Genomic DNA, 22,278 nt, shown 5'->3' on the forward strand with positions numbered 1-22,278 from the left:
CTTCACACCTGTTGCCCAAAATTAAATGAAAAATTGCATATACTGTATATATGCAAACTTTCCTTTTTCCTCTCGTTAGAGGGCCAAAGCTTTCTTAAATTTTCAAAGTGAAGAATCTATACAATAGGCACACTGCAAGTGAAACCAAATTTTCAGAAAATTTCTTGACAAGCATAGAATTAGAGAAAAGGGAGGTAGTGAGACAGGGTACGTGACCCTACCACCATAAAGGACTCCTTCCAGATCACCGTGTCTGACTAAGGTATCTTTCCTTGCAGGCAGCTTGCATATGAATTCCAAGAGTTTGTATTTGGGGTAAATTTTCTCTAAGCTTCCATGTCTGATCAATGTTTGTTGTGTTCTACTGTTTTCTTTGAGGTATGTTGCCATCTTCAGTCTAGTTAAATTCAACTTTTCTGGACACGAGAACACCTCAGTCTCTTAAAGGCAATGTTTATTGTCTAGTCTTAACTATTTGATACTGGTTTTATGTTTTACATTTCAGAGGACAACCTCTATTGTCTTATGCCTATAATTTGTCAGAGTCAAGGGAAGGCAAATCATCATAATCTTAAAGTATGTGGTGCATGAATACCAAGAGTTTTATTGTCTGCATCATGAGGCAGTTCCTGCTGAAAGTCATTATTTCCTTGAATGAAAAAAAAATACAGCTTTGATCAGCCCTACTCCCCATTTTGAATTTATCTATCTGATCTATCTGATTTTTCTTTGAATTATCTTGCCAGATGATTGTTAATGTTGGCTTTTTATAGTCCTTCAATTTTATGTTTGTTTTCTCCTTTATTAACTTCCAATGTTTAAAAAATTTCCTTCCTCTTTTATTGGATTTAATATGCTGCTCTTTTCTTTCTTCTTGGGATATTCAATTCCTTAATGTTCAGCCTTCCTTCTTTTCAATAACATGTATTTAAGATTTTAAAATTTTCTCAATTACATTTTCAGCTTTTTTTCCGAGGCACAGCAGAAGAAGGAAGAAAAAGGAAGGTGGCACCTGTGGCTCATGGAGTAGGTCATTGGCCCCATATACCAGAGGTGGTGGGTTCAAACCCGGCCCTGGTCAAAAAACTGCAAAAAAAAAAAAAAAGAAGAAGAAGAAAAGGAAATAAAATTACAGTTTTAGCTACATGTTACATGTACTGATATGCAGTGAGAATTCAAAATACTTTCTGATCTCCATTATATTTTTTCTTTGATTTGTGCATTAATTAGTACATTTTTTAATGTCAAATATATGGGAAATTTCCAGTTATCTTTGCATTAATTTTTAGCTGAATTTCATTGTGATTAGGTATGCTCTATAGAATTTCAATTCTTTGAAACTTTTTGAGACTGGTTTTACATTTCAAAAAATAGAAATTTATAAAAAAGATTGCATGCAGACTTAAAAATTATTTATATTCTGAAGTTATTGGGAACAGTACTATCTGTAGATCAAAAGTCTTAATAGTAATCAATTCTCTATCTCTGCTGATATCTTTATCCTCCTGCTTCTGTCAGTTTCTAAGAAAAGAATATGAAAAGAAATCTTAATATGATTATGAATTTGTCTATTGCTTTATAAATTCCTTAGATAATATTAAGTGCATGTAAGTACAAATATTCCCCCTGAATTGAAACATCTGTCATTATGTGCTGAAACTCACCTCTAATTATCATATTTGCTTTAAGGTATGACAATTAAGTTCATGAACATATCCTAGAAAAAGTGCTACATACTTCATTGATGAATATCATTATAGTCACCTTCCAAGTACTCCCCTTGGGAAGCTATATACCAATGCCAGTGCCCACTCTACCCTTCAAAGCAATTTTGGAATTCTTTTTCTGGAATGGCCATCAGAGTTATCATAAATTACCCTTAATATCATGAATGTCATCAAAACATCTTCCTTTTGATATTTCCCTTACCTTCAAATAAAGAAAAAAGTCATTGTGGGCCAGGTCAGGTGAGTAGAGAAGGTGTTCTGATATACTTCTTTGTTTACTGGCTAAAACTTCCCTCATAGAGAATGCTGAGTCAGCTGGCACATTGTTGTGATAGAAGAGCTATGAGTTATTGGCCAAGATTTTCAAGATTTTTCTGTTTTTCTATTGATTTTTACTTGGTCTGCTATGCTTTTTATAGTCAGTCAATGATTTTGATGCACACACTGATGGATATTTGCAATTTTGTCATTGGTTCAGATCATTACTGGCCATCCTGACCTTTCTTCATCAATGATTACTCTCCCCTCAGAAAAATGTTTAATCCATTTGTTTTCTTCATGGCATTACCCTCATAAGGTTGGTCTAACATGTCCCTGATTTCACTTCCACTCTTGCTAAGCGTAGCAAGAAATTCACAAATGGTTGTTCATTGCTGTAATTCAAACTCAGGCAACAGTACACAAAAACACAACAATCATAATCAATACCACTCAGCAAGACACATCAACATGAACACATCTGTGAGATACTGAGAGACCAAGGTTATAAAACCTTACCATGTGTTTTGTATAGTGCTGCCACCATAAGTGCAGATGACAAGATTATGAACTTAGTCATCAGACTTAGTATATTTGTTTTAATATTAATACAGTTACTTCATATTTCTTTCAATTATTGTTTAAATGGTCTTTTAAAAAATTATTTTACTTCATTAGAATTGTCTATAGTAACAGAACCAACACATTATATATTTCAGAAGATTTATCATGGAAAGTGTCTTACATGCTTATAAATTCCAAGAATTTACACAATATGCTAACTGTAAGCTGGAGAATTAGGAAAATGAGTAGTACAATTTAGTTCAAAACTGAAGGCTTGAAAACCAGGGGAACTGATGGTGTTATCAGGGTTCAGGTAGTTGCCTACATTTTTAGTTCTTAGTACACTCTTGACTGAAGAATTACCAGACTCACCAAAACCAAAATAATCATGAAATAAATAAGTTTATTAAGCAAGAAAGAGATACATTTAGAGAGCAAGTACAAGACGTTATTTTACATGGCAAGATATTTATTACCATAGATAGTGAATGAGTCTCCTTGCTGTGACAAAAAAGACCTTGGTTATGATCTGGGACTCTCTGTTTTATAGTGTCTTCATTGGGCTGGCCTCATGGTTCAGCAGTCACCATGAAACCACTTCAATGGGCAGTTAACAAAATAATAGCCTTAGGCTACTCTAGGTCACTTTCTAAATGCTATTATGCCTGGGGTGCCTGGCTTAGGGACCATTCCTGCTCCCGGGTGTGGCAGTTTCTTGGGATAGGATTACAGTGGGGCAACACCAACTCTTGTCCTTCTTTCCGGGTAGGACAATTGCTGAAACATCAACAAAGCAAGGCACCCACTTTGTCCCTAGCACAAAGATGGATGCCTTCTATCTACGGAAGAGTATAACTGCCAATCTCAAGTCAAAGGCCTGAGAATCTTTGGGTTAGGTTGGGAGTTTGAGGTGCAAAATGGTTGGTCTAAGTCTTAGAATTCAAAGGCAGGAGAACCAAGGGCTCCAATATCTGAAAGCCAGAAAAGAGATGTTCCAGCTTAAAAAAAAAAAAAAAAAAAAAAAAAACAGAGTGAGAGAAGGAGAGAGAGAGAAAAAGAATTCACCATTCACCTTTCCTCTACCTATTTTGTTTGGTTAGACCCATCACAAGAGGGTGGATTCTCTTCACTCATTCTACTGATTCAAATGCTAATCTCTTTTGGAAACCCAGAAATCATATTTTCCTAGTTATCTAGACATGTCTCAGTCAAGTCATGATATCACAAAAAACCCCGACACATCAGTATTTTTATATACTTATGTTTTAGTAAATAGGTATAATTTAGATTTTTCTATTATTGTATAATATTAGGAAAAAAAGAGGTTTTAACTGAATGAGAATAGGTAATTCTTCTTAATGTATTAAATATATGTGAACAGTTAAAGAACATGCCTAATCGATGTATTTTGATGAGGGAAAAAAGTAAAAATAAAGGTTCATATTATTGTAAAATAATAGAAAAAAAGAGATAGGTTTTAACTGAATATTTATCCATTTAAATTTACTACATTTGGTAACATTTGTTTTTTTAAACATGATAGACATTGTGCTTCAAATATATATCTGATAATAACAGCATCTAGATTCTTTACTGGCATTTAATACTATCTTTTGTTTCTACTGAATTTTGTTTTTATGTTACCTTGCTTTGCTGGACATAATTATCTTAGATTTAGATGATATGTGGGGTTATGGATCTCTTTTATTTTTTTCTTTAGACAGAGACCCACTCTGTCACCTGGGTAGAGTGCTGTGGTGTCATAGTTCACAGTAACATCAAAGTCCTGGACCCAAGTGATCCTCTTGTCTCAGCATCCCTAGTAGCTAGAACTAAAGGCAACTACCATGATGCCCAGCTAATTCTTCTATTTTTAGTAGAGATAGGTCTCCTCTTGCTTAGGCTGGTCTTGAACTCCTGAGCTCTAGGGATCCTCCAATTTGGACCTCCCACAGTGCTAGGATTATAGGTGTGAGCCACAGCACCCCCTGGTGGTCATTGCTCTTGAAAAATGATTTGCAGCATCCCTCCTGTCTAAGTATGTATCCACATCCTTCCAGAATGGCTTTGCCATGCTCTGTTACCAACCATTTGAAAGCTAAAGGTTCCTTTCTGACTTGAACTATGAATAATCTTGAGTACAAGATCCTATGACGTCCCATCTTTGCTGACAGTTTTAAAAGCCTACCCAACACACAGTTTTGTTTGTTTGTTTATTTGTTTTGCATTTATCCGGTTTTCTCAATATCGAAGCAAACTTATTTTAGTTTTTATTTCAAAAGGTATTAGGTATTCAAATAACCTAATCTGCTAAAATTAAAAACCAGGTAATTCTTCTTAATGTATTAAATATATGTGAACAGTTAAAGAACATGCCTAACCGATGTATTTTGATGAGGGGAAAAAGTAAAAATAAAGGTTCAGACATGAAGCAGAGTCTCAAGGGCCATGATGGAATTGATGGGGTAGGAGTGAAATAGTCCAGGCCATTTTATAAAAGTAATTTAAGAAAATAGCCAAGTACATGTATATTAATACTTCCATTCCCACAGCTCACAGCCAGCTCTAATATATTACTTAATCTGCAATATTTGTGCTCTGAGCTTTAGCAGTGCCTAGTGGGAACAGAAATAGCTCCCTAGACCACAAAAATGAGCATTTCCAAAGACTTGAGAAAAGTATGTCTTCGTCTATGTATTTTATAATGGAAGTTGGTTGGGACTTTAGATGTTGGCAGTAAGCAAACACAGCCAGATTGTTCGTTTGTGATAGAGAGGAAGGAATCCTAGGAGTCACAGGGTGCAGGGCAAAGCAAAACATGAAAGGCAGATTTTAAACAAAGTGCTTTTCTTTAGAAATCCTCAGAAAGACAAAAAGAATTGAAGAATTGGGAATCAAAGTCGAGACAATTAGCCAGCATGTCTGCAGTAGTTTTTATCCATTCAAGTTGAGTTCTAAAATAGTGGGGTAGAACACTGAGATTCTTTTTCTTTTCTTTTCCCCATCTAAAGCTTGGGCCGGGAATTGAGGGGGTGGGTGTTTAATTACAAGACACTTATTATGGTCTTTCTTTAATTTACAAAAAACAGAGTCTCATTACAATTAAAATCATATGTGTATATCTCCTATGATTTCTCAACCTCAGCATCATTAACATTTTTGGGTGGGTAATTCTTTTTTTTTTTTTTTGTAGAGACAGAGTCTCACTGTACTGCCCTTGGGTAGAGTGCCGTGGCGTCACATGGCTCACAGCAACCTCTAACTCTTGGGCTTATGCGATTCTCTTGCCTCAGCCTCCGGAGCAGCTGGGACTACAGGCGCCCGCCACAACGCCCGGCTATTTTTTTTGTTGTTGCAGTTTGGCCGGGGCTGGGTTTGAACCCGCCACCCTCAGCATATGAGGCCGGCGCCCTACTCACTGAGCCACAGGCGCCGCCCTGGGTGGGTAATTCTTTATTCAGGATTGTCTTAAGTGTAATAGAATATTTAGCACTGTTTTTTGTCCACTGCTGTTCCCTCTCCTGCCTGTTGTGACTACCAAAAATGTTTCTAGAATTTGCCAAATGTCCCCTGGGGTGTAAAATAGACACCAGTTGAGAACCAATTTATTTTAATATCAAATAACTGAGTTTTTGTAGGAGCATGAGGGTTGGTTTTGGTACAATATATCTAAAAAAAAAAAAAATCTTACTTTAATGTACAATTAACCATTTTTTTAAAAAAATTACGACCTACACAATTATACATGCCTATTTGTGGTGAGAGATTGATACAAGGGACATGTAACCTGATCTTTCCTTTATTGTTGGGAGGATTATTGAATTAATTGACAGGATTTTAAATTGTCCTTCCTGTAAAATGTGATTGTGTGTCTAACTATAGGCCACATGTTTGGGATTTTTTTGGCTTAAGAGGTATTAATTGATGGATTTGTTAAGCACAAACCACAGTGCCAGGAGCTGTACATGCCCAAGATGAACATTGGTTCAAGTGGGTAAAATAGCCACAATTTTCTGCTAATTCATTGAGTCAGTTCTAGATAACAGGATAAAAAAATGAACTAGATAAAAGAATCACACTGGTGGTGTGATTGTGACCAAATTACATAATCTCTATAACTTCAATTTCTTCTTTGTAAAGTAGTAATAGTTATATATCCCACAAGAGTGTGATAACTAAGGATATGGAACTAGTTACTGCTGTATAAATGGTACCTATAATATTTAGTATATCTGCCTTTTAATATCTCTTAAGTTAGTTGAAATTACTTATTTTCTGTGTATTTGTAAAAAATTATTAAAATGGAAATGCAATAGGCAATTTGAATTGTTTAAATAGTAAATATACATTTTATATAAAGTTCTTATTCATTAAAATAATTTATATGCTATAAAATGTTTTAAAATCTAAATTGGATGCCTTATTAACAAATTGCTAAAATATAGACCTATTTAATATTATTTTTAATAATTTTTTTGCAAGATTAAAATTACATCTTGAAGTGAAATATTTAGGAATATTTATAAGAGTAAAAGCTGTGTTAATATTCTACGAAAATGCTTTGAAAGTTTTATTTCAATTGGCCAATACTTAATTAATATAAAAACTTACATCAAAGTCCAGGAAAAATTTTATAAATACTTTTTTTAAAATTTCAGATTTGTATGAGGTTACAAATGATTAGGTTACATTGTTTGCATTTGTTATGTAAAGTCCAAGTTGTAGTTGAGCCCTTCACTGAGGAGGTGTGCCATATACCCTTACATTGTACACGTTAGGTGAGAGCACACCATTCTCCCTTCTTCCTCTTCCCCCCTCTTTCTGCTTCTCCCTCCCCAACTTTAATTGAATTTATAAATACTTTATTTTATTTTATTTTATTTTTTTCAGGGGAAAGCGCGAATGCAGTCCCCCACTACCACAAATTATGCAGTCGAGTTTCCCACATTTGGGGAAATCGCAGGGGTCAGCACATCCGGAGTGCAATGGATAAGCCTCGCCCTGGTAAAACCACCTTCGTGATCATGGTATCTCCCCTGCCAGGTAAGTATATATAAATACTTTATTTTTAAGAGTAATTTTTCTGAGATCTTTGTTTTCATATGCTCTTGGTATACTTATTATCTTGGATCTTAAAATCAGACAGAGAAAAGATAAATGTTTCTGTGAAGAATCCTCACGCTTTTAAAATTCTCCTTAATCTGAACACTATGCTACTGAATAGGGCAAAAGATGAGATAAGCACATACCCGGTGAGGCCTAATGGTAATTCTACATTTTTAATCTTCTCAAGAGGAAGGTATGCTTTTCTGCCTAAGACTTTAAAAAGACATATAAACATTTCTCCTCTTTCACTTGTAGTTTTAACATGTTGGAATAAAGACTCACAGCTCTCAGCTTCTCTTATAAAAAATTTGAAGAGAAAGAGAAATAAAAATGTAAATGCATCTCTAATGAAACCGAAATTGAACAATATTTGAATATTTCAAGAAACATTACCAAATGCAATAAGCATTTGTGTGGGATAATGATGAGAGAAGATGGAAATGAATATAGAGCTTAGACAAAAGCAGAAAGTGTCCTGTTCTCTAACATAAGAAGCACGCTCCATAAGGACAAAGTCTGCCAGGAATAGTTACAGGCATGATAAAATCCTGCCAGAGTTTCAAGACAGCAGCTGAGTTTGAACAGGAATCACAAAGTGGCTCGCGCTTGTAATCCTAGCAGTCTGGGAGGCCGAGGTGGGAGGATCCTTATGCTCAGGAGGTTGAGACTAGCCTGAGTAGGAGCATGTCTAGTAAAAATAGAAAAATATATCTGGGTATTGTGGTGGGAACCTGTGGTCTCAGATGCACAGGAAGCTGAGACATGAGGATCAATTGATCCCAGGAATTTGAGGTTCCTGTGAAATGATGATGCCAGGGCACTCTAGACTGGGATAGCAGAGTGTGACTCTGTCTTAAAAAAAAAAAAAAAAATCGCGAAGGCAAACTCTCTTGTAGAAAATGTTAATGTATCAATGAGTAGTATATGTGTGTATCAATGAAGGATGAGGCAAGACATCCTACATAGTGAGAAGTAGCATGCTGCCAATATAGGTTAATAAGGGAAGAAGAAAATATGAAAATAACTCACAGCATAATCTTAGTACAAGGATCTTCTGCTAAGCTGTAACATGGCCCTGGCCTTCTTTCCTCAATAAATCCTCCCCCCCCTTTTATTATGTACCTGTTATTTATTTATTTTATTTATTTATTTATTTTTTGTAGAGACAGTCTCACTTTATCGCACTCGGTAGAATACCATGGCATCACACAGCTCACAGCAACCTCCAACTCCTGGGCTGAAGCGATTCTCTTGCCTCAGCCTCCCCAGTAGCTGGGACTACAGACGCCCGCCACAACGCCCAGCTATTTTTTGGTTTGCAGTTCAGCCGGGGCTGGGTTTGAACCCGCCACTCTTGGTATATGGGGCCGGCGCCTTACCGACTGAGCCACAGGCGCCGCCATTATTTATTTATTTTTAATTGGAAAAAATATATTATGATAAAGGGAAATTACAAAAATTTCACTTATAAATGAGGATGCAATATCCTAAACAACATATTAACAAATTGAATTAAAAATTATTGTTCAAAAAAAATTATTGTTCAAATAATGTACTTTGGTTAAAATTCAACCCAACTTATGTGAGAATTAGTCACTATTTTCTTTTCTTTCTTTTTAAGGAATTTAAAAGGAATAAATTCCCTTTAAATAGATGCTCCAAAAAGAGGTAAGCTCACTAAAAGAAGCCATCAAAATGATGTGTAATATAAGTAAAACTTTTCTATGTAAAGGTAATAAAAAATGAGAAGAAAGCAAAAGGAAATTTAATGACAGGTAAAGAAATTTTGCAGTGGGGCATGTAAAAATTGTGAAGAAAAATATTTGTAGTTAAAAATGGACGGTATCATCAATAGTATGAAATAAAAGTCCAGAATAAAGTTTTAAGAATGAAATTTGAGCCAGCAGATCTCAGGGAATAACAGGGAGGGATAAAAAAAAAAAATCAAAGAGATGAAGGCAGGTTGGAAACAGCATAAAGAAATACTGCTGGAAACTCTGTAAAGTACAAAAAGCACAGAATTGAGGAAAGCAAACAAATGAAACAGAATAGAACAGAGTTCTGTTTGAAAAAGGTTAGAGAGAAATTTATAGATATTGATTATAGGCAAAGGAAAGCCAACATTTCTACAATTGGTGTTCTAGCAGAATAGACTAAGAATAATGGTGCAGAAAAAGAACATGTATAATATTATATATTATCTAAAAACTTTTTAGAAATAAAAGGGGCCTTAAATATTAAGGGTGGAAACACAAAATGTGTACTGGAAAATATTTATCTAGAAAAACTAATATTAAGACATACTGCATTTCAATGTTAAAGAACAAATTAATTAGGAAACAGGAAAAATATTATGTCATATATTGGCAGAGGAGGTAGTGAGGAAGCAGATATACCCCATACTACTTGTGCCAGGCTTTAATTCCAGAAGTCAGGAATGCCATGTCTAAAACAGGCAAAATGTGATCCTATAATTTTATGCCTACCTAAAATGTCACTCAAATATAACGGTTATTAAAAAAATTATTTGAATATTCAATAATTCAAAGACCATCTATCCCATAAGCATTTATTTAAAAATATACTCTCAAGGAAAAACTGAGACCAAAGACAAAATTAATGAAGAAACTGTCACAAAAGAATTGCTAGTGAGAATTAAAACTCTTAGTGAGACTAAGAGTCTAAAACAGAATACAAATGTTCTATCAAGAGAGAAATTGATCTTAACAAAAGTTTATCTTGGAAGGGGAAAGTGGAGAGGATGGTGATCAGAATACTGATTTCCTCAATTTTTATGGAGATGGAAGTAGAGAAAAGGATTGTCGAAGATCAAATTTGATGCACAATTAAAAAGTCGAGAGATAAGTGTATTTAAAAGGATAGAGGGAAGGAAATTTGAATAGAAATATTACAGACTAAAATTTGGTAGAAGAGAATTGACAAAATAATAAATTATTTGTTTATATGTAAAGTAGTAAATACTACTTGTAAAAAGTTTTAAGTAAATGACATAAAGCAATTATAAAAGTAAGCATTAGTGAAAAGTTGTAAACTAAAAATCACTAGATGGAAAGTCATAAAACGAGAACTACTATAAAAACTGAAAGCATAACAAAATTTGCTGACTCATGTATCCTACCAATAAATGTAACTTTGCAAAATTTAACTATTAAAATAAGGAGATACTACAATTAGATCAGAATAAAATTAATCTATAAAATACATAAAATTTCAAACTACCTCGAAAAGATTAAAATTACAAGGATTGTCAAATCTATACAAAGCAAACTAAAGAAAGCAATGTTGTGATGTTAATGTCGTGATTTAAGACCTATCCCCCCCACACACAAAAATAATAATAGTGATAATCACTGAAGACAAAGAAGGGCATCTTCTCATGAAGTAGGGTTTAATCCAAGTGAAGATTTATCATTTATGAATATCTACAAGTTAAGTACTAGAGCATCAATGATAATATAACAAAAGTCACAAGAAATACAAAGAGTAGTCAGAAGTGCATTGTCATTTTTAAGTTGATTGCTACACTGTACGACATAATAAACAAGTAGGCAAAATATAAAAAATAAGAATATGAGAGATCTAAATAACAAAAAACTTAACGTTGGTTTATTAATATTTCTAAGACTTTGTACATCAAAAATTAGGAATATACTGTATTTTAAGTATCTAATTAAATAACTAAAAATTGATTTTATATTAGGTGTCAAAAAATAAACCTTAGTAAGTTTAAAAAATATAGCAGTCATTCCTTGACTATAATGTAACAAACTGAAAATTAATAACAAAGCAGAAACAAAACCCCTACTAAATGAAAGTTAAGAAAATTAAAACTCAATACATTTTTTAGTCAAAAAAGAAATTGTATTGAAGATTACAGGATCTAGAAAATAACGGTAATGAACATACCACATTAAAAAAAAAAGAAAAAAAAAACAGGCTCAGATGAGAACTCAAAACTCCAAACACATACTAATACAAGAAATAATTAAAATGAGTTCAATTAAGATGTTAAAATCCTGGCAATGCCCATAGCTCAGTGATTAGGGTGCTGGCCACATATACCAAGGCTGGTGGGTTCAAGCCCGGACTGGGTCTCCTGAACTACAATGACAACTGCAACCAGAAAATAGCCAGGCATTGTGGTGGGCACCTATAGTCACAGCTATCTGGGAGGCTGAGAAAAGAGAATCACTTATGCCCAAGAATTTAAGGTTGCTGTGAGCTGGGACGCCACAGCACTCTACTGAGGGCAACATAATGAGACTGCCTCAAAACAAAAAAAAGATGTTAAAATCCTGACTTAAGAAATAGATAAGACAGACACAGAGAAAGGAAGAGAAATGGAGAAATGAGCATGAAAGGCAAAGTTAGTCAAAAACTGTAATATAGACAAGTCATTAACTTAGTGAAAAATAAATCCAAGGAGAAAGCAATTTGAACTTTACCTTGGAATTGAGAACAATGTAACCTAAAAATGTGTTCCCTCATATTAATTTAAAATAAAAAAGATGTAGAGAAATATAACAAATGTGGGTGAACATAACAGAATTATAAAAAAGAAAACTTTTCTCAACAAAAAAAGGCAAAAAAAGAGCAATAACATTCACAGTTTTATAGTTCTAAGGAGAGATTCAGCAAAACAGGTAAAATCCAAAAAAGTAATAAAATAATACAGATAATAAAAGTCACATTTTTGTGTGTTAGAATTTTTTTTCTGCTTTAAGATGAAAATAATTTTGTGTTTAGCCTTTATAATATTTTCATTTCTGTTGCTATGTGAAACTTCCAAAGTAAAATTTTAGCATTCTCTTTTTGAATTTTTTAATTTAGATGATTGTGAAAAACTGAAAAGGGTATATATTCACAGAAACATACATTCACACACACACACGGGAGAAACGGCCTTTAATGCCATGGTTCTTTATCTGTGTTCTGCAAGCTTTGTATCAGGCCATTTCAAGGATGATTTGACATCCTACATCCTGTCAATCACTCCTCAATATAAGAATAATCCTGAGCCAACTTTAGCACCAAACTGATCCATTCAGTATTATGGATTTTAAGTAGGGTGACCATACACATCAGGTATAAATAAAGCCTGCTCTGATTTGCTTAGGATAGTCCTCATTTATACCTAGTATCTCAGAGAATCATTCCTCCCATTTTGTTTTAAAAAAGATTTCCACTTGCTTGATAAATTATATGTTCATTTCATTTATTGTCTCACTGAATGGGACAAAACCATACACTGTTACCTAGAAAACTGGAGAAGCTTCCTGGATCTTACTGTCACTTCATAGGATGGAAAATGTTTACCACTTTCCAACATTTCAGCCTTGCCAGACATAGTTAATCAGTCACAAGACTTTTTTCCACTGATTCTAGATTTACTTTCAAAATCCTATTCAACACATCATTCTAAACAACTACTTTTGGTCAAAGTTGGCATGAGTAGAACAATTATTTTGTCACCCCTGTGTTCTCGTGGAGTTTCTTTAGTTAAATGAGGCTTAGTATAGGCTATTTAAATCAAAATATTTATGAGGTCATTTTAGACATTCACTTGTAGGAATCTGATTTTATTACTGATTTTTGCTTTAGAATTTAAATTAAGTTTTGATTAATTTTAATTTTATCAAGGAATATGTATATACTTTATTAAAGTAGACATACAATTTTATCAAGCATTTATATATTTATATGCATATAATTGCTCTACATTTTATAAAATATACCTGGGCCTTTATCTCATTCCTTCAATTACTCCCTACTCTTCAAAATAACTACTTTCAATCCATTTAGCTCATTTTTTGGTTATTACCTCTATATTTCTAAATAATACACATATGCTGTTATGTTTTCAATTTTCAATTTTAAACACTATTTCTTGTCTTTCCCTGGACATTTTGCTTTCTGTGTCTTCTATCTCCTTGAATCTGCCCTATCTACACATGTGTACACACACATAAACACACACACACACACACTCTCCCTTTCACTCTTCCCAGCCTTCCCAGCCTCCCAGTTCGGTTATGTCTTAATTTTCTTGAGATCAATAGTAAGCATTTGTGTTATTTGACTATGCAGATGCTATTCTCAGCTGAGATAGGTATCGTGATTAATTTTCTTTTCTGGCTAATGTTTGTTTTCCCAGAATTGGCTGTTGCTATTTATTTGCTTAGCTGTCTCTGAACTTACCACAAATGAACTTGCAAATTCACAGGCAGTTGTGTAAATCTTCTCTTACTCAGAAAGAAAGTATCAGATAATCTATCAATACCATGATAGAAACAATTTATAGAAACTTCATGCCGGTGATTCTCCAGAAATCCACCCAGCTGTGTGGTTTTTGATGCTTCATTCATGATTTCCCAAGAACTGATGCCTTTTATTCTCTGTTTGAATTAGACCTTCTGTTTTTTGGATTCCTTACCTTTTTTCACAGATTATCCCTCAATGGAAAAGTCCATCCTCTACTAGCTTTCTTAAAAATGACCTCATTGGGCGGCACCTGTGGCTCAAGGTGTAGGGTGCCGGTCCCATATGCCGGAGGTGGCGGGTTCAAACCTAGCCCGGCCAAAAAAAAAAAAAAAAAAAAAATGACCTCATCGGGCGGCGCCTGTGGCTCAGTGAGCAGGGCGCCGGCCCCATATACCGAGGGTGGCGGGTTCAAACCCAGCCCCGGCCAACTGCAACAAAAAAAAAAATAGCCGGGCGTTGTGGCAGGTGCCTGTAGTCCCAGCTACTCAGGAGGCTGAGGCAGGAGAATCGCCTAAGCCCAGGAGTTGGAGGTTGCTGTGAGCTGTGTGACGCCACGGCACTCTACAGAGGGCAATAAAGTGAAACTCTGTCTCTACAAAAAAAAAAAAAAAAATGACCTCATCGAATGTACTTTTGAAGGAATGTTTTTTAAACATAGCATATATCTGCAGAAATCATTCTCTTACCTTTATACTTAATTTTAGTTCATCCAGATCCAGAATTACAGCACTTTGAAAATGTTATTTATTTCAAAATTTTGAAAGCATTCTTGCTCTGTCTCCTAGCTTCTGACATGGATGATGAAAACTCAGAAAGCATTCTGACTCTTCTCTCCATAGGAGGTTTAGAGCATCTCTCTCTGTTTCTGATGTTATAAAATTTTATGAGGATGTTATAGTACATGGAACTGTATACCCTTACATATTATGCTGGCCCCTCAGTGGAACTTATCAATCTCAAAATTCAAGTCCTTTAGTTCTGGCAAATGTTCTTGAATTCTTTGATATCCTGTTCTTTCTCTATTTTGTGTTTGTGGATCACCAAGTATACAGACATTGGATATATTGCCCAAGTTTTCTTTTCTTCTTCTCTTTTTTATTGTATTTTTCCATCTCTAACTTTTGTTTCATTAACACTTTGGAAGAGTCATATTTCTGCTATCACAGAACTTATAAGAGCTCTTCTTCATTTTATGAGTATTTCTCTTTCTTTAAAGTGATTTGCAGTCTTATAAGAGTAATACTCTTTTATAGTAAGTATTCACCTATCTTTCTGAAAATATTAATAACTAATTTTTTTAAATGTTCTGCATGGTTCTGTTTCCTTTATGTTTTTGCTTGCTTGTTTTTTTCTTTGCTTTTCACCCCAAAAATTCCTGCTAGCTGATGATCTTGACTCTGCTTATTTTAATAGAAGAAAACAGAAAATGGATTTGGAACTGAGTTTGGAGGGCAATTTTCAAATAACTTTTTTAACTTAAGGTGATCTGAGTAGTAACATTAGTGAAGACAAAAGGTCAATATTGTGTTTTTTTCTCTTTGTTGGTTAAATTGCTCAGAGTGGTCTTTTCCAACTCCTCCCTACACAGGCATTCTAGACATTATGTGGAAGAAAAATAGCTAAGGGATCTAACATGGTATGAGTTAGCATTTACTTAACTTCTTCTCCTCACCCTTTTCCCAATATAATCCTGCTACCCCAACTGTATCTAGTATTCTATAGGGAAAAAACAAAAACAAAAACAAAAACAAAACTTTCCTTCAGCAGAAAGTAGCTCTTTCATCTTCTTCTTGGGGTGGGGGTTGTGAAATTTGGCAGCTAACTGCTTCAAAAGCAGCTTCTAACTGTGGGATTACCTTTATCCCCACATCCAGAAATATGTGGATCTATAAATTCCTAAGCTTTTCCAACTGTGTAGTAAAAATTGGATGTTTCGTAGATTCCCTCCATGACAGTTTAATAATTAATTTTATATTTCTTACCATTCACTTACCTCTCTTCTAGTTCCCAAAGTGTTGGAGCCACTTTCTCCTTTCCTGTTATATTTATCTTTATGACTTTAGGTCTTGAAATTCATGTGTTGTTTTTCTACGTCTTGAGCAGGAAACAAAGAGAAAAGTGTCTATTTGATTTAGCTTATCTGTAAAACTGAATATTGTTTTTAAACATTTTCTAAGGTGAAAAATCCTTTCAAAGTATGTGTTACATAAAAGGTTAAGATGTGAAGATGTGGGTATAAGTAGGGCTGATTTAAGTTTTTTGCCTGAGGTGTGGGCCTGTCCTGCTTTGTATGTTAACAAACCACACCACTTTCTTACTATTTCTAAAGCACTCCGTGGAGTACAATTTAAATGTTCTAAATCAGTGATTTTCAAAAATAAGTTAGCAGATTACCCATAATCTTAAAGAATTTACAGTTCAGTAGGACTAATAAAATAAGCATAGACATATTTACAGTATGTGCTAGAGTAATATTAAGTCTCATTAAAGAACAGAAAACAAATGATACAATGGTTTAATTCCTGTGAGATTATAGTTAACAATAAATGATAACATATCATAAAAGTGTTCTTAATAATAATGAAAAATAGCTACCCATAAAAATATTCTTTATTCCTGGGTATAAAATTAGCATATATAAAACATTATAACACATATTATTATATTACATCTATTAGATTATATATCCTGGGTATAAAATTAGCATATATAAAAACATTATAACACATATTATTGTAATACATCTATTAGATTATATATCTATACTATGTATATTACATAATGTGCTATAGTATATATTTAGTTATATATATCTATAAAAACATAGCTATATGAGTACAGTAGCAAGAACAAAGAGACAAGACTTAAACTTTAAGTTAATTAAAGAAGACTGGAGTTAAACACAACTTTTGGCTATCAGTTATTTGGATATGTACACCCCCAAAATAACACCAATTCAAGCAGAAAAGGTGTCAGGTCCATTCAATTCAGATTCCTCAAATTTCCTTAAATAATAATCTACTGTATAACTACTTTCTATATCCAAGTTCTTAGAATATAGTAGCTGTAACATTTCACATAATGAAAGGCATTGTTCAGTTTCCTATGATAATCTTATACTTCTTATCTAGTTATTTATACCACAGATGGTCAGATGACTTGGCAGGGTAATGTATGAGAAAATAAACTGCCTGCAGGTATTAAAAATGGCTTACTTCTCATAGAGATTCATTCAACTTAACCACAAAAGAAAGCCTATTAATTAGACTTTTGAATCCCATTAGGAAAAACAAATACCAATACTTAACTACTCAAATATGACATGATAGAAAATTGCTAACATAATTAGATTTTTAATAGTGTTAATGACTCTTGTATCTTATTAATAAGAATTAAAACTAATGTAATATTATATGAAGAAAAATTGCCACTGTACGCTCCTCTACAGGGAAATGCAGCACAATTATGTCTATTTCCACATGAAGGGATTTTAATTTTTATTCTCTTGCAGTTGTAATATAACTCACATGTTCCTCAGCATAATATATTTTCCCTGACATTACGTGACAGAAGGTCCTACAAGTACACCATTTAGATCTGCAGTCTCATTAAATATCCTAAGTCAAGCATGATGTTGACTCTGACTGTAAAACTACCTACCGATATTAAAGGTTGAATTGTCCCTGCCCTCATTCTCTGCCTTTTCACAAATTATCACTCCTTCAAAGTCTTGTTTCAAACCCTTCTGATTTTCACATTAATAAGCCAAATTATTGTCATTGTTTATGCCATGCAATTAGTCATTTTTGGCATACTCTCTCACTTTCTAGGTATTCTATGAAGCTAAAAAGTATGTTTCATTGCCCAGCGAGTATGTGTCATCAATTAGTTAATACATTAATATACATTTAGCATCTTCTATATGTCCATCATGTTGAAGACACCGAGTATCACAAGAGACGTGATTCTTGTACTCAGGGCAGGTGTTTATTTGTTCAAATGATGTGAGTGTTCTAGAAACTTTCTTTTTCAGAAATTTAGTGTGATATTAATATTTCTATGAATCCCTTCAGTGTGCTAAATTCACCATACTAGCTGCCACAAAGACAAATGGATGCTGGTTTCCAAACCAGGAAAAAGCAGAAAATCTGAGAAAATAGCCAATTTTGAGATAGATGGCTTGCCAACCCACTTACAAACTTGCCAGATAGGTGCAGATTATAGATGATTGAATAGAATGACTTATGATGAGAACAATATTGTATTTGCTCTCTCTCTCTCTTTCTTTCTGTACTGGCAAGTAACTGTAATGTGATTATATCAGCAAATAGAACTCTACTACTCAAAGCATGGTCCATGGACCAGCAGCAGCAGCATTACCTAGGAGCTTCTGGAAGTTATAGACTCTTAGGTGCCACCCTGGAGATTCTGAGTCTTGATCTAGTTTTGAATCATTTATCAAGATCCAAAATTATTTTGTGCACAGTAAAATTGGAAAAAGCACTAGACTATGTTAAAATAGTAGAGTAGTTTCACTGTACTAAATGAAGGGGAAGTGACGGTGGCTGTGGTAAGTCCCTTGGGTTGCTATAACAAAACACCATAGACTGGGTGACTTATAAACAAGAATTTATTTCTCATAGTTCTAGAGGCTGGAAAGTCAAAATTTATATCTCATAGTTCTAGAGGCTGGAAAGTCAAAGTCCAAGATCAAGGCACTGGCAGATTTAGCATCTGGTGAGGACCAACTTCCTTGTAGGCAGCCATTCTCACTCTATCTTCACATAATGGAGGAGGAAAAGGGTCTCTCTGGGCCTTCTTTTATAAGGCACTAATTCCATCCATGGGCTCCACCCTAATGACTTAATCACCTCTCAAAGGCTCCACCTTTCTTTCTTTTTATTGTTGGGGATTCATTGAGGGTACAATAAGCCAGGTTACACTGATTGCAATTGTTAGGCAAAGTCCCTCTTGCAATTATGTATTGCCCCCATAAAGTGTGACACACACCAAGGCCCCACCCCCCTCCCTCTATCCCTCTTTCTGCTTTTCCTCCCCCGCCATAACCTTAATTGTCATTAATTGTCCTCATATCAAAATTGAGTACATAGAATTCATGCTTCTCCATTCTTGTGATGCTTTACTTAAAGACCCCACCTTTCAATGCCATCACTTTAGAGGTAAAGATTTCAACATGTGAATTCTGGACCAACTTACTCAAACCATAACTGTGGTCCCACTCAGGTCTCATCTAAACCTATAGTCCCCAACCTCTAGGCCACAGACCAGTACCTGTATATGGCTTTTTTAGGAACAGGACTATACAGCAGGAGGTGAGCAGTAGGAAGAGCAAATGAAGCCTCGTCTGTATTTACAGCCACTCCCCATCACTTGCATCACCTCCTGAGCTCCACCAGATCAGCTCTCATAGGAGTGTGAACCCTCCTGTCAACTGTGCATGAAAGGGATCTAGATAGCACACTCCTTGTGACAATCTGATGCCTGATTATCTGAGATGGAACTGAGACAATGATACTAGTGCTGGGACCATCTAGCTGCAGGAAAATAGCTCAGGGCATCCCACTAATTCTGCATTATGGTGACTTGTATAATTAATTATTTCATTTTCTATTACATTGTAATAATCATGGAAATAACTGCACAACAAGTGTAATGTGCTTGAATCATCCTGAAATCAACCCATCTTACCCTGGTCTGTGGAAAAATTGTCTTCCATGAAACATGTCTCTGATATCAAAAAAGGTTGGGGACTGCTGATCTAGAATACAGTGGTTATCTGAGAGCAGCAATTTAGGCAGTGTTGTTAGATACTGAACTTATTTAGATATATAGTAATTGGCATTATGAAATAATTTGAAATCTTACAGAGTGGTTCTTAACCCTGGCTGCACATTTGGAATTACATGGGGAGCTTTAAAAAAATGCCAATACCTCAATTCTACATCCAGAGATTAAGATTTAATTTTTCTGGTGAGTTTCCTGAGTATCAGGATACTTTAAAGTTCCCAGAGGATTCTAACATGTAGTCAGGGTTGAGAACCACTGATAACATATGAGAATTGTTTGGAAGACTTTGAATTAATAAGCTTGAGGAAGAGAAAGCTCATGTAGATGATCACAGGTATCCCTGCACATACCTACAAGGAAACGGTAAAGATTTATTTTGTGTAGCTCCATGAAATAGGATTGGACTAGGGAGAGACACTTAATAATTGCAGATCGACCTAAGGAAAATTTTGGTAATTTGAGCTTATGCAACAAAAATGATACACATTTGAGGCACATGGTGAATACAGGTAGAGACTGCATCACCAAAAGTTTCTTAGGAACACTGCAGAGTACATTCATTCATGCTAACATTGACATCAGGTCAGCAGGGTGAGAGATTGTCAGACTACATTATAATAGGGTAATAATAAATACATTTATACAAGCACTTCCTGTGTTGGGAACTTTATATGAATTCCTAGATTTAATCTTGACCATGACGCTATGAGGAAAGTTCCTTTGAAACAGAAGCTTGAAGAGTTGAAATAAATTGCTCGATATTTCACAGTTAGTGAGTAGCAGGTACAGGCTACAAACTGAGGTTGGTCAGTTTGATCAATGTGCAAGTCCCTTGATCTTAACCTCATGCAGATTCTGCCATGATGCTCAAAGGATGTTTCTAACCCTGAGGTTCCATGACTGTTAGGCACACTGTGCTCTAATCACTATGATTTTCACTTAAAGGCTGATTTAATGGGTAAGGTGGCTTATCTAAACAAACTTTTATAAACATTAAAGAATATTTTTTTAATCACTGTTCAAAACTTAGAAAATAGAATGTCATTGAAAGAATATGCCTGGATTAAAGGACCTGGAATCTTAATTAAAATAAATGAATGAATGAACAAATAAATGAATAAATAATGGAACAAGTAATAAAACCAGGTAATTTGCAACACCAACACATTTTGTTACAATTCCTTTCCCCCCTCTGTTGTAATTGAAAGCATATTTGTTTTTATTCTCTCTCTCTTTTTAAATTGTAATCTATGTTAGTATTGCAAAACTAATTATAAGTCACCCAAGTGTAAAGGAGCATTGAGGGCTCCCAAAATAGGACAAAGGAAATTCATTAAGAAATAATGTTGAACTTATGGTTTCAAAAGATCATTAGAAACGGTAAACCAGAGAACACTGTTGCCTGAGCTGATATCAAATCCAATCATCTATCATTCTCAGGGTTCTGAACGTAACCATCATCTGGTTCAACCCAAGCAGAATGTCAGCTGATCTCTCTACACCATGAGTCTAGGGCTAACGTGACATCTTTTATCTATCTGGGATACACCAGCCTCTTCTTCCATCTTGAGATTCAGTGGTCAGAGTGTGTCCCAGGAGGTTGGCACCCTGGGGATGTTCAGTTTCAGGTAAGTGTATACACAGTAGGCTTGTGGCTAATTTTAGGCTAAGTCATCACTTCCACTCTGTTTTCTCTATGGAAGGATACTGTGGGCTGCCTTTGGCATCCTTTTATTTGAAAACTTCTTAATAACAGGCAAGGTGCACCTATCTGTAATCAAAAGGTCAACATTTTCATACTGTATTCCACTAGCTCCAGGTGCTTCTATCAGAGACATCATTTACTATAGGTACGTGGTGGGTGTATGAGAGGAGAAGAGGACAGTTGTTTCACCATCATTGCCACAAAAAATTTCTTTTCAACATTCCAGGACCACCTACAGTAGGATGTAGAGACAAGGAAAGCAGCAGACTTTTTCTTTGAAGAACCAGATAGTAAATGTTTCATACAGTCTGTGTCTCAGATACTTGACTCTATTATTATAGTGCGAAACAGCCATAGGTAGTAGGAAAACTAAGGGATGTTGCTATTTTCCAATAAAAAATTATTTATGAACAATGAATTTCAGAATTCGTATAATTTTTATGTAATACAAAATATTCTTCTTTTGATATTTTTCCCCAGCCATTTAACATGTAGAAATAATTCTCAGCTCACAAATCGTGCAAAGCAAGTGACTGGCTTTTCCCGTAGGCCCTATTTTCTCCACACCTGCTCTGCTCTTTTACGTTGTTTTTGATTTTGAGAAGAGAAGTAGTTATCTAGTCTAACTCTATTTTCATTAATTGCTATCAGGATGCTTACCCATATTTCCTCCCAAAAGACTTTAGAATTTATGGGAAAAATTTTATCTCCTTTGGGGGGGGGTGATATGGTTTTGGCTCTTGGCCAAAGCAACAGGACATACAGTGTTACAAATGGCTGTATAGTCTGGGGCCCTGATTTGAGCCACTACTTATCCATAGGACTTTG

The 22,278-nt window shown here is 34.8% G+C and overlaps 1 non-coding gene across 1 annotated transcript; it reads right to left on the reverse strand.

Annotated features, from left to right (window-relative positions):
* Nucleotides 1–7,436: 7,436 nt before the first annotated feature.
* Nucleotides 7,437–7,600, reverse strand: LOC128569420 (U1 spliceosomal RNA). The gene has a single exon (XR_008375372.1). It is a non-coding gene; the product is annotated as a U1 spliceosomal RNA (small nuclear RNA).
* Between the last annotated feature and the right edge of the window lie 14,678 nt (nucleotides 7,601–22,278).

The sequence above is a fragment of the Nycticebus coucang genome, chromosome 17 (genome assembly GCF_027406575.1).
Source record: "Nycticebus coucang isolate mNycCou1 chromosome 17, mNycCou1.pri, whole genome shotgun sequence".
NCBI classification, from domain to species: Eukaryota; Metazoa; Chordata; class Mammalia; order Primates; family Lorisidae; genus Nycticebus; species Nycticebus coucang.